The sequence below is a fragment of the Phalangium opilio genome, unplaced genomic scaffold, assembly GCF_054372755.1.
Source record: "Phalangium opilio isolate 3A_F unplaced genomic scaffold, DU_Popi_V2 ptg000505l_1, whole genome shotgun sequence".
NCBI lineage: Eukaryota > Metazoa > Arthropoda > Arachnida > Opiliones > Phalangiidae > Phalangium > Phalangium opilio.
Genome location: NW_028324239.1, coordinates 2,321,991 through 2,334,304, shown reverse-complemented (window position 1 = coordinate 2,334,304; position 12,314 = coordinate 2,321,991). Strand labels below are relative to the sequence as shown.

The window sequence follows — 12,314 nt, the reverse complement described above, 5'->3', positions numbered from 1 at the left end:
ATTTTTTTTAATATTATTATTTAAAATGGATGTTTATATATTACTTAAGCTATACTACATCTGTTTATAGCATAATCCTTTCTAAAATCATAGTGAATACAAGCACAACGCTGCTATGTTGGTCAAATGAACTCTTATTTGTCAATAGGCCTAGTGAACCAAAAAGTAAAAGTTTGGGTTTGGTTTTCGTTTCTGTATGCAGAGACATTAACGGTTCAGAGTGAGCCGAAAGTTAAATACACTTTTAAATAATTAGGCTTAGATTTATAATCATGGTGGAAATCTGGGTCGCGTTCAGCAGAGCCTCGCGTTGCTGAACGCGGCCCAGGGATTTTGTTTTTGAATTTTGACGTCACGGTGCTTAGCGCTGAGCTAGCGCGGTCTTCAAAGAAAATAGTCTGCTTTTTTGATAACGTGACGTAAAACGCGTAGTTCTCAGCTTGGCGAAAAAACCATGGAGGAATTAATACAAATAGCTCTATGGGACTATAGCTATTTAATTGGCGTGAAACCAGTTGATCACGCGAGAATTTTAAGAGATATGTTAGTTTCTAATTTTAATTATAAAAGTTGTTATCTATCTCTATAAATATGTTATCCTACAATTTTTGTTAAGCCTTGGTACCTTGCACGCTTTATTGCGCTAGCGTCATTTATAAAACGCCGATGACCCGTTTTTCCCCCATCGAATGATTTTAATGTGTACAAGTATATCATTATTGGATGTAAAATGTCGTCTGATTTACAGTAAATTTGCTATGCTTTGTATACTGCTTTAATATTTCATAAATTTTAACTTAAGAAACATTTCCATATCTGGGTAAATAAGTTTGTAAGTAGTCGTCTGGACTCGGAGAGGTAATATTTTGGTTTTCCCAACTTGTATCATTCTTTATTTGAAAAAAGTGTTGGCAATGTATATTTTTTAAATATGACGGAATTGCTGTTGGTATGATAGCGCCCAATTTGCGAAAAAAACCTTTTTTTAAACAGTTGATTCATTCTTTGATAGAATTTCGAAGGCAGAAGTTAAGTGTTAGATTTGCTCGATTAATTTTGTTCGGCAAATAATATAATTAAGCCTTACGTATTACTGAAGGAGATTGATTTTGCCAACCTGTGTGAGTATTTAAGGAGATTGATTTTGCCAACGTTTGTGAGTATTTAACTGATTAATAAGTAAATGGAGGAAGATAATAATTTAAGTAAAGAGGAAATCAGAAAACGAAAGGCAAGGGAAAGAATGAGGGCAAAAAGGTCAGATCCTGAATATAGGAAACGAGAAAATGAAAGGAGAAGAGTGTTAGCAGCTGAAAAAAAGGCTGTTTCGGGAACAGGTTCTAGCACACCCAATGTTGGTCCTACCGCGAGGCCAGTTGGCCATGATTCTGCGAAAGATGACGCATTAAATAAAAGCTCTATTGAAAGTACCGTAAGCGTAGGCATATCTATTAATGAGGAACCCAATAATGTACAAAATGATAATGCTAATATTAGTGAAATAATCGAAGGCTATGAACAAGTACCTTGTACGTCCCATGGTAATGTCTATCCCTTAGAAAGATTAAGAATCTTGAGACAAAATGAAGAATGCAGTAAGAGGGAGTCGCTAGGTAAGGGGAAAAAGCGAGAGAATGAGTCAAATTGTGAAATTGAAAATCAGGGTGGAATATTTACCAAGAAATTAAAAAGGGTTGATGAATGGTATAAAGCAAGCGAACGTGTAAGAAATCAGATAAGTAAGGCTACTGAACGCCAAGATCCAAATTATAGGGAAAGAGAACGTGTCAGAAACCAATTGTATAAGTCGGCTAAACGCCAAGATACCGAGTTTAGAGATGTTGAACGTGCTAGAAACCAGGCGGGTATGGCTGCTTAACGCCAAGATCCCGAGTATAGAGATGTTGAACGTGATAGAAACCAAGCTTGTAAGGCTGCTAAACGCCAAGATCCCGAGTTTAGAGATGTTGAACGTGCTAGAAACCAGACAGGTATGGCGGCTAAACGCCAAGATCCCGAGTATAGAGATGTTGAACGTGCTAGAAACCAGACGGGTAAGGCGGCTAAACGCCAAGATCCCGAGTTTAGAGATGTTGAACGTGCTAGAAACCAGACAGGTATGGCGGCTAAACGCCAAGATCCCGAGTATAGAGATGTTGAACGTGCTAGACAAAGATCTTCGGCCGCAGATAGGCGAGCAAACCCCTCGCTTATAGAGCAGACCTATTTTGATAGCATAAAAGATGGCCCAACGTGGCCGTGTGAAGGATGTTCAAATCTTTTTTTAAGTCATCTGGCACCATTGTAAAGTCCATAGATTTTTTGTCAGTCCCTGGTATTGAACAAAGAGAGTTGAATGATGAAATATTTTTGTGTAGTACTTGTAATAAAAGCGTTAAGAGAAAGCAAATTCCAAAATTTTCAAGGGAAAATGGATTTGTGTTTCCTGAAATACCTGCGCAATTAAGTAACATAAGTAATTTAGAGGAAAGAATGATATCACCACGAATACCATTCATGCAAATACGAAGGTTAGGGTGTGACCAACAACGTGGTATTAAAGGAAATGTGGTTAACGTCCCTATAAATGTAGAGTCCACCGCCTCGGTTTTACCCAGGTTACCTCGAGACACGGATACTATTCAAATTGAGTTTATGAGAAGAATGCAGTATAACACACCCTATTTGTACGAAACTGTGAGACCCAAAGTCATTTTAGAGGCCCTTAACGTTCTGGTAAAAACGCCTTTGTATGTTAAACATGGAATTACCGTTAAGAGTGACATATTAGACCCCATTCCTGAAGAACTTGAATTTATTGTTGACGAAAATGACCGTCAGGTAAATCAAGTTGATGTATCAGGAGATAATCCAGTAGCGCCAATAAACGCAGAGAATGATAGCGATGATATGTGGAATGAACCCAACGAAAGTAGTTCGTTAACAGTTGGGAATCAAGACACATTATTAGTTTCTTTAAGTAATTTCTTGCCAAGTAATACCATGCATGTTAAGTTTGCTCCCGGTGAAGGTCAAACCCCAATGTCTTTACTCTTTGACGAGGATGCGGAAGAATTGTCATTCCCGAGCATTTACGTAGGTCAAAAAATGAATCTTAAGGTTAAGGGAAGTTTTGGTGATATTTTTAAATGGGAGCTTCGTAATATTGATAGGCGCTGTGCTAAAAATCCTTCGAAATTGTTTTGCTCTTTTGTCAAATTAGAAACCTTGAAAGTTAGTCAATCTATACAGGTTTGCATGAGGAAAACTAAAAGAACAGATGGGTCGAATTATACTGCTGGACTTTTAGCTTCTGCAGGTTCTCTTGATGCTTTAATTAAGCAGGATGATGGTTTTAGGGTTTTAGAAAGACTACAGAGCTCGCCTTCTTATTGGCAACACAGACAAAAGGAATTGATGGGTATGATTAGACAGCTTGGTACGGCTACCTTTTTCATAACGTTTTCGGCTGCCGAAAGTAAATGGCCTGAGCTACTGAATATTTTGAGACTAACCTCTGGGCAGGAGAGTTTACCTAACGATGATATTAATAATTTAAGTTTTTCGGAAAGGGCAAAACTGATTCAGGATGATCCTGTTACTTGCGCTAGATATTTTGACCACCGTTTTCGGGCTTTGCTTAAGGCTTTACAGAAATTAGGTCCTCTTGGCGTTATAGAAGACTATTATTTTAGAGTTGAAATACAGCAAAGAGGTTCGCCCCACCAACATGGTTTGATTTGGATAAAAGATGCTCCAAAACTTAAAAATGATCTCTCAAATGTTAAGGAAGTAGAGGAATTTATTGATAATGTTATTTCTTGTGCTGCTGAGCACAATGACGAACATTTAGATTTGTTAACACGATTACAAATTCACAAACACACAACGACTTGTAGAAAGAAGGTCGATAATAATTCCGTTTGTCGTTTTGGAATCCCGTTTCCACCTATGCCCAGAACCATAATTTACGACCCTAGTTTAAGAGAGCCTGGTAGCGTACAGGAAGAACTCAGATCTAAGGAAAGGTCAAAGAAATTGTATGAGATGTTGCAATCGAAAGAAAAAGAGTTTTGGGTAGATAGTTTTGAGGAGTTGCTAGCTAAGTTGCGTATAATTGAAGACGAGTATATTTCTGCCGTTACTTATGACCTCAAAAGGAAAACAGTTTTGTTGAAAAGACACCCCAAAGATACTAGAGTTAATCCTTACAATCCGTGCGCTTTGCGTCTTTGGCAGGCGAATATGGACATTCAATTCGTTCTTGATGCTTACGCACTGGTTATGTATATTGTATCATATATAGGAAAGTCTCAAAGAGGGATGTCTTTGCTTCTGCGCGAAGCTTCTAAACAGGCAAAAAATGATAAATGTTCAGTAAAACAGAAGTTGAAACTAATTGCTAATCAGTTCTTGAATGCCCACGAGGTAAGCGCTCAGGAAGCGGCTTACTGTGGTTTACAAATTCCTGTGTCCAGGTGCAGTCGCGCCTGTGTTTTTATAAACACCAATGCCCCTGAAAATCGTGTACACATTCTTAAGAGTCAATCTGAACTTGAAGAACTACCAGCAGACAGTAATGACGTTTTTGCCTCTGGGATGCTAGAACATTATGTTCAAAGGCCAGAGGAACTAGAGGCAATAACGTTAGCTCAATTTGGTGCCTGGTACGAATATTCCAAAGCCCGTAGAGTGACTAAAGCCGCCCACGATCATGTTGATGAGGGAGAGAGCAATGAAGTTGAAACTTGTGGTAAATGGCTGAAACTTAAAGATGAATCAGGGTTTATTAGGAAACGTGGCCGTGCTAAAATTATTAGGTACAGAAGATTCAAATTAGAAAAAAATCCCGATAACTTTTATCGTGAACAATTAATGTTGTTTAAGCCTTGGCGCGATGAAAGTAATGATATTTTGACAAAGGATATGAAATCAGAATATGAGCTTTGTCGCGAAACTATTAATGAAGTTAGGAAAGAATTTCACAATGAAATTGACGAAGAAGCCGTAGAACAGGCTGTAGCTGATTTTGAAAATGGAGAAATTCAAGTGGATGTTACTAATATCCAGCCTGAATTAGAACATAGAAATGAAGTTGATAGATCTTTAGCTATGGATGATTCCGATTTTTTAATTAATACGGTTCAAGAACCTGTAGGAAATATTAATAGAGATATTATTGATGGCAATGCCGAAAATACTGTTGCTCCGTCAATTACCTTAATTAATGACTCTGAGTACAACGCCCTTCTTAGAAAATTGAATTCCAAACAAAGAGAGATATATTACCATGTTTTGTATCATGTAAAAAGCAAAGAAACTCCGTTGCGTCTCTTTGTTACAGGGGGCGCTGGTGTGGGGAAAAGTCTTTTGATTAGTGCTATATTTGAATCTGTGTCAAGGTTTTACAACAAACAACCTGGGAGTAATCCATCGGAAGCGAAAGTAATCCGTTGCGCACCTACTGGCAAGGCTGCCTTTAACATAGGTGGGGCAACTTTGCACAGTACTTTTAGTTTACCCGTTAGCCAATTTGGTGGAAATATATCGAGATTGGAAAGTGAAACACTTCATAAATGCAGGTTACTCTATGGTCAAGTAAAACTAGTAATAATTGACGAAATTTCAATGGTTGGAGCGAAGGTGTTTAATCGGGTAAACGCTAGGTTACAAGAGATTATGGGTTGTCCTGATTATTTTGGTGGTGTGTCTGTCGTTCTAGTTGGAGACTTTAACCAATTGAGACCAGTTTGCGATTATTTCGCATTTCAAGGTCAAAGTGAGAAAGATAATCCTTACGCGTCGTTAATTGGTAACCCAATATGGGAGCAATTTGAATTTGCCGAACTTGAGGAAATTATGAGACAGAGGGATGATAAAATATTTGCTGAAGCTTTAAATAGAATGGCTGTGGGAAGTATGACTCAAAATGATATTGATTTCTTTAGTAGTCTGGAGGTAACGCCTGAGCGTGTACCCCCAAAAGAAGCGATACATCTTTTCGCCACTAACGCGGAAGTAAACCAATTTAATCAAAATAAGCTTTTAAACATGAATACGGAAAAGGCTGTTTCGGTTTCAGTAGATGTTGTCAATGGTGATCTTAGTAGTGAAGTTAAAAATAACATACTTTCCCAAGTTGAAAAGTTAGCAACGTCTGATACGTATGGTCTGCCCAAACAATTGACTCTTGCGTGTGGCGCGAGATATATGATGACCAACAATGTTGACACCTCTGACGGACTAACTAATGGCGCGACAGGTTGGTTAAGAAAGATAGAGTACGGCACAAATAGGGTCGGGGATAAAATCCCGTTCAGGGTATGGATGGAGTTTGACGATCCCAAAGTTGGGAAAATGTTGAGGCAAAAATTTCATGGTTTATATTTGAATAGTGATATTAACGCTTCGTGGACGCCTGTTGAAAAGGTCATCAAGTCGTTTAATAGAAAATGGAGACAAAATAATGCCTCAGTTTCTAGGAAACAATTGCCTTTGGTTGTTTCTGAGGCCATTACGATACATAAAAGTCAGGGTGATACTTACTCCTCGGTAGTGGTTCATTGTAAGGCTACAAAAAAAAATTGAAAGAGCGCATTTATATGTGGCTTGTAGTAGAGCGAAAACCGCTTCCGGTTTATATATTGATGGAAAATTTAAAGTTCCTAATTCACCCAAAAACAACCTAGTAGAATTGGAACTTAAGAGGTTGCGAGACACAAAAAGCATCGAACTACCTTTCTTGCATGATCCCCTTTACATTTATGTACATAACGTGCAGTCTTTAAATGCTCATTTAGAAGATGTTTTAGCAGACAATGTAATAATGAAAAGTCAAATGTTATGTTTTATTGAAACGTGGAAAAAAGAGACGGACGATTTTAGAGTGCCATCTTTTAAGGAAGTAGGTGGTATTTACTTGCCAAGTACGGCACGCAGAGTTGCTTTTGGTTCGTCCATATATTTAAGAGACACGCCTAAAAACGAAGTTAAAGAGATGGATACTAGAGTTTTACGAAGCGACATTCCTGTTAGAAATTCTCACGTGGAACGTTGCTGGTTAGATGTTTACATAGAAGGAGAACTTATATCTGTGGTATTGTTGTACAAATCTCCCTTAGGAAGTTTGAGAACTGTGTTTGAGGACTTTAACCCTTTGTTTGACATGAAATATGATTCGTCTATTCCAACAGTTGTGGTTGGAGATTTCAATATTAACTTTTTAAAGAGCCAAACGGCACTGAGAATGTTCTTTGATTCACATGGAATATCTCTTTTGCCGGGTCTAGAACAAAAGTATTCGACTGACTATCATTGTCAATTAGATTTGGCGTTTGGTAACAAACTTTTTCGAGACCGATACGATGCATGTTATAGAGAGTCTTATTATTCTTACCACAAGGGTATTTGCATTTTTAAAAGAACATAGTTTGAAATGGAAAAATTTATTTAAAGCAAGGTGGAGCTCCAGTGCGCCCCTTATTGACGACCTTTCTATTGTACATTGGGTTTAACTTGTTAGGATAATTTTCAGATCCTCCCTAATGCATTAAGTTTCATTGTTACCTACCTACGGCAAGGTAAAATTATTATGTATATACAAGGTTAGGCATCACGGTAGGGGAGCCAATGGAGCCGCATGTTGCTTTAAGGGTCTAAACTACGAGAAATAGGCTTGGGATCCTTGGCTAAGAAACCCACATATGGCTTGGGATCCTGTACTAAGAAACCTAAAATTAGGCTTGGGATCCTGTACTAAGAAACCTAAAATTAGGCTTGGGATCCTGTACTAAGAAACCTAAAATTAGGCTTGGGATCCTGTACTAAGAAACCTAAAATTAGGCTTGGGATCCTGTACTAAGAGACCCACTTAAGGCTTGGGATCCTTGACTAAGAGACCCACTTAAGGCTTGGGATCCTTGACTAAGAGACCCACTTAAGGCTTGGGATCCTTGACTAAGAGACCCACACAAGGCTTGGGATCCTTGACTAAAGAACCCACATCTGACTTCAAGATTTGAAAAAAAAAATGGTAAGTATCATTATTGGAATTGACGGTCATATAAGTTTGGTATTAATCCATTTAAAAATATGGTATATTTTATGAGTAACCTGGAGGATTGGCGTAGTTCATGAGTAGCCTACAGGATTTGCGTAGTTCATGAATAACCTAGAGGTTATGCGTAGTTCATGAATAACCTAGAGGTTATGCGTAGTTCATGAATACCCTAGAGGTTATGCGTAGTTCATGAATACCCTAGAGGTTATGCGTAGTTCATGAATACCCTATAGGATATGCGTAGTTCATGAATACCCTACAGCATTGGTTTAGTTCATGGGTAACCATGGAGGACAAGGCCAACGAAATTGTAAACAAGGTATGTAATAGTGATAATTAGTTAATGGGGATAATCGTTGAGGTGATTTATTGTGGTTCTTCAGAAAATACGTCGGGAAATATATCTCAAGGCTTATCCTTAGGCTTAATAAAGGTGAAATACAACTCTCAAAACGTTAAAATGGTTGCGTCAGATGACTGAGATCTGGAGCGGCAACTGTGGGTTCATGTAAAGGCGAACCACTGAACAAAGTGTAAGTGTTGCACCAAGTTTCATAGGTTTGGTGAAGAATGGAGCAATTTTGTATAGCGTACTTTAAAAATGTTTTAGGTATGGCGAAGCGGAAATGGCTGAATAATCGGCGACAATTCAATAGTCCTAGTCGAAAATCCCCTTTTTTCGGCAAAACGCGGCCGAGGTGATTTTGAAAATGTTCCTGGCTGCGTTTTCTGCCGTTGGTAACACTGCAGCGTCCTCAAAAGTTGGCCAACGCTCAAAGCGGAAGTTGGACTTCGCCGCAATTGATCGACTAGAACTATAGTTCTAGCACGTTCAATGTTATGGGAGCAGCAAGTAGAGCAATACAAGGGCGGGCTGCATAGCGGTCTAGCAGTGGAAATACAGAAAGGAGAAAATCTTAACGCCAAGAGGCAGAGTTTTCCTATTTTGTGGAACTGGAGTCGTCTTGGTCTTTGTTATCTGAAACGTACAGCGCCAATACACCTATGTAATAGTTTCGAAAAAACGAAACTTTATGAACTACGCCTCATCTACTAGGTTATTGCTTTCTTTCGGACGCTATCCACCAAACATTCATCCTTAAACAGTCTGAAGAAGTTTTTAATATTAATAGTCCTAATTTGATTGTGGTTTTTTCCCAAATGGGTTTTCCCAGAGCCTTTTTTCCCACATGCGCTGTGGGTTTTTATGGTTCGAATTAGCTTGTATTATGACATGAATATTTGACATCCATTGCATCGTTTGTTAATGCTATTAATCAATTTATTCGTGGATAGCTCAGACGTCAGAGTGGAAAATCAATCATTTAAAAATAAGTGTTTTAATATTAATAATTCAACTGTGATTATGGTTTTTTCCCAAACGGGTTTTTCCAGAACCTTTTTTCCCATATGCGCTCTGGGTTTTTATGGTTCGAATTAGCTTGTATTATGACATGAATATTCGACATCCATTGCATCGTTTGTTAATGCTATTAATCAATTTATTCGTGGATAGCTCAGACGTCAGAGTGGAAAATCAATAATTTAAAAATAAGTGTTTCAATATTAATAATTCAACTATGATTATGGTTTTTTCCCAAATGGGTTTTCCCAGAACCTTTTTTCCCATATGCGCTGTGGGTTTTTATGGTTCGAATTTGCTTAATGTTAAATTATACTGAAGGTTCCAATATATAATGTTAAATAACTATTCATTGTTGTATATAGATAGAAACGTTGAAGTATTATAAATACTGTTCTGTTAATGGTTTTTCAAGAACCTTTTGTTCCCATATGTATTGTGGGTTTTATGGTTTTAATTAGGTTATATTTAACTTTTACTGTACAGTTTAATATTATGTTATTTATTTCTTTGTATATATTGAAGTATTGTTGAAGTGTTATAAATACTGTCTTCTGAGACTAATGTAATATTATAAATACTGTCTTCTGAGCCTAATGTACTTTCAGAATGTTATGGTCTTGAATTAAATGAAAAGTAAATAAAGTGAACGTTAAAATATATGACATCGTCCCTACATTATGTAAGATGAACCTCGTTCGGCCGTCGAAGGTAATTTAAGACAAGTAATGATGATAATATACAAGTATGAAGTCGATAAGTTTTATAATATAGGGGTAATTAAGTGACTATTTTAAAATTCAATTCCTGCACTTGCAAAGAATTAAAAAAAGCGATAGATGCATATATTTAGGTTGTTTAAGGGGTAGTGATAGTCATCTCCACTCGGAGAGGTAATATTTTGGCTTTCCCAACTTGTTACCTTACATTTGAGATCCCATAACACCGCTCCCGGGTGGGCTCGAACCACCAACCTTTTCGTTAACAGCCGAACGCGCTAACCATTGCGCCACGGAAGCCCAAAAATTAAATGGTCGTCAGGTATTGTGGAAAAACTTTGGCTTTTTACGTTACATTTGAGATCCCACAACACCGCTCCCGGGTGGGCTCGAACCACCAACCTATTGGTTAACAGCCGAACGCGATAACCATTGAGCCACGGGAGCTCAGAAATTAAATGGTTGTCACGTATTGTGGAAAAGTTTTGACTTTTTACGCTACATCTGAGACTCTACAACACCTCTCCCGGGTGGGCTCGAACCACTTACCTTTCGGTTAACAGCCGAACGCGCTAACCATTGCGCCACGGAAGCCCAAAAAATAAATGGTCGTCAGGTATTGAGGAAAAACTTTCGCTTTTCACGCTACATCTGAGACCCCACAACACCTCTCCCGGGTGGGCTCGAACCACCAACCTTTCGGTTAACAGCTGAACGCGCTAACCATTGCGCCACGGAAGCCCGAAAATTAAATGTTCGTCAGGTATTGTGGAAAAACTTTGGCTTTTTTCGTTCCATTTGATATCCCACAACACCGCTCCCGGGTGGGCTCGAACCACTAACCTATTGGTTAACAGCCGAACGCGATAACCATTGCGCCACGGATGCCCAAAAATTAAAAGGTCGTCAGGTATCGTGGAAAAACTTTGGCTTTTTACGTTACATTTGAGACTTCACAACACCGCTCCCGGGTGGGCTCGAACCACCAATCTTTTGGTTAACAGCCGAACGCGCTAACCATGGAGCCAAAGAAGCTCGGAAATGAAATGGTCTTCAGCTATTGTGGAAAAACTCTGACTTTTTTCCTTACATTTGAGATCCCATAACACCGCTCCCGGGTGTGCTCGAACCACCAACCTTTTGGTTAACAGCCGAACGCGCTAACCATTGCGCCACGGAAGCCCAAAAAATAAATGGTCGTCAGGTATTGTGGAAAAACTTTGGCTTTTTACGCTACATTTGAGACTTCACAACACCGCTCCCGGGTGGGCTCGAACCACCAACCTTTCGGTTAACAGCCGAACGCACTAACCATTGCGCTACGGAAGCCCAAAAAATAAATGGTCGTCAGGTATTGTGGAAAAACTCTGACTTTTTACGTTACATTTGAGATCCCATAACACCGCTCCCGTGTGGGCTCGAACCACCAACCTATTGGTTAAAAGCCGAACGCTCTAACCAATGAGCCACGGAAGCTCAGAAATTAAATGGTTGTCAGGTATTGTGGAAAAGTTATGACTTTTAACGCTACATCTGAGACTCCACAACACCTCTCTCGGGTGGGCTCGAACCACCAACCTTTTGGTTAACATCCGAACGTGCTAACCATGGAGCCAAAGAAGCTCAGAAATGAAATGGTCTTCAGCTATTGTGGAAAAACTCTGACTTTTTACCTTACATTTGAGATCCCATAACACCGCTCCCGGGTGGGCTCGAACCACCAACCTTTTGGTTAACAGCCGAACGCGCTAACCATTGCGCCACGGAAGCCCAAAAAATAAATGGTCGTCAGGTATTGAGGAAAAACTTTGGCTTTTTACGTTACATTTGAGACTTCACAACACCGCTCACGGGTGGGCTCGAACCACCAACCTTTTGGTTAACAGCCGAACGCGCTAACCATTGCGCCACGGAAGCCCAAAAAATAAATGGTCGTCAGGTATTGAGGAAAAACTTTGGCTTTTTACGTTACATTTGAGACTTCACAACACCGCTCACGGGTGGGCTCGAACCACCAACCTTTCGGTTAACAGCCGAGCGCGCTAACCATTGAGCCACGGAATCTCAGAAATTAAATGGTTGTCAGGTATTGTGGAAAAGTTGTGAGTTTTCACGCTACATCTGAGACCCCACAACACCTCTCCCGGGTGGGATCGAACCACCAACCTTTCGG

The 12,314-nt window shown here is 39.2% G+C and overlaps 1 long non-coding RNA gene across 1 annotated transcript; it reads left to right on the top strand.

Annotated features, from left to right (window-relative positions):
* Positions 1-7,909: 7,909 nt before the first annotated feature.
* LOC149590420 (uncharacterized) lies at positions 7,910-9,366 on the top strand. Its single transcript, XR_016379551.1, has 4 exons — positions 7,910-8,032; positions 8,109-8,378; positions 8,443-8,592; positions 8,670-9,366. It is a non-coding gene; the product is annotated as an uncharacterized LOC149590420 (long non-coding RNA).
* Positions 9,367-12,314: the final 2,948 nt, after the last annotated feature.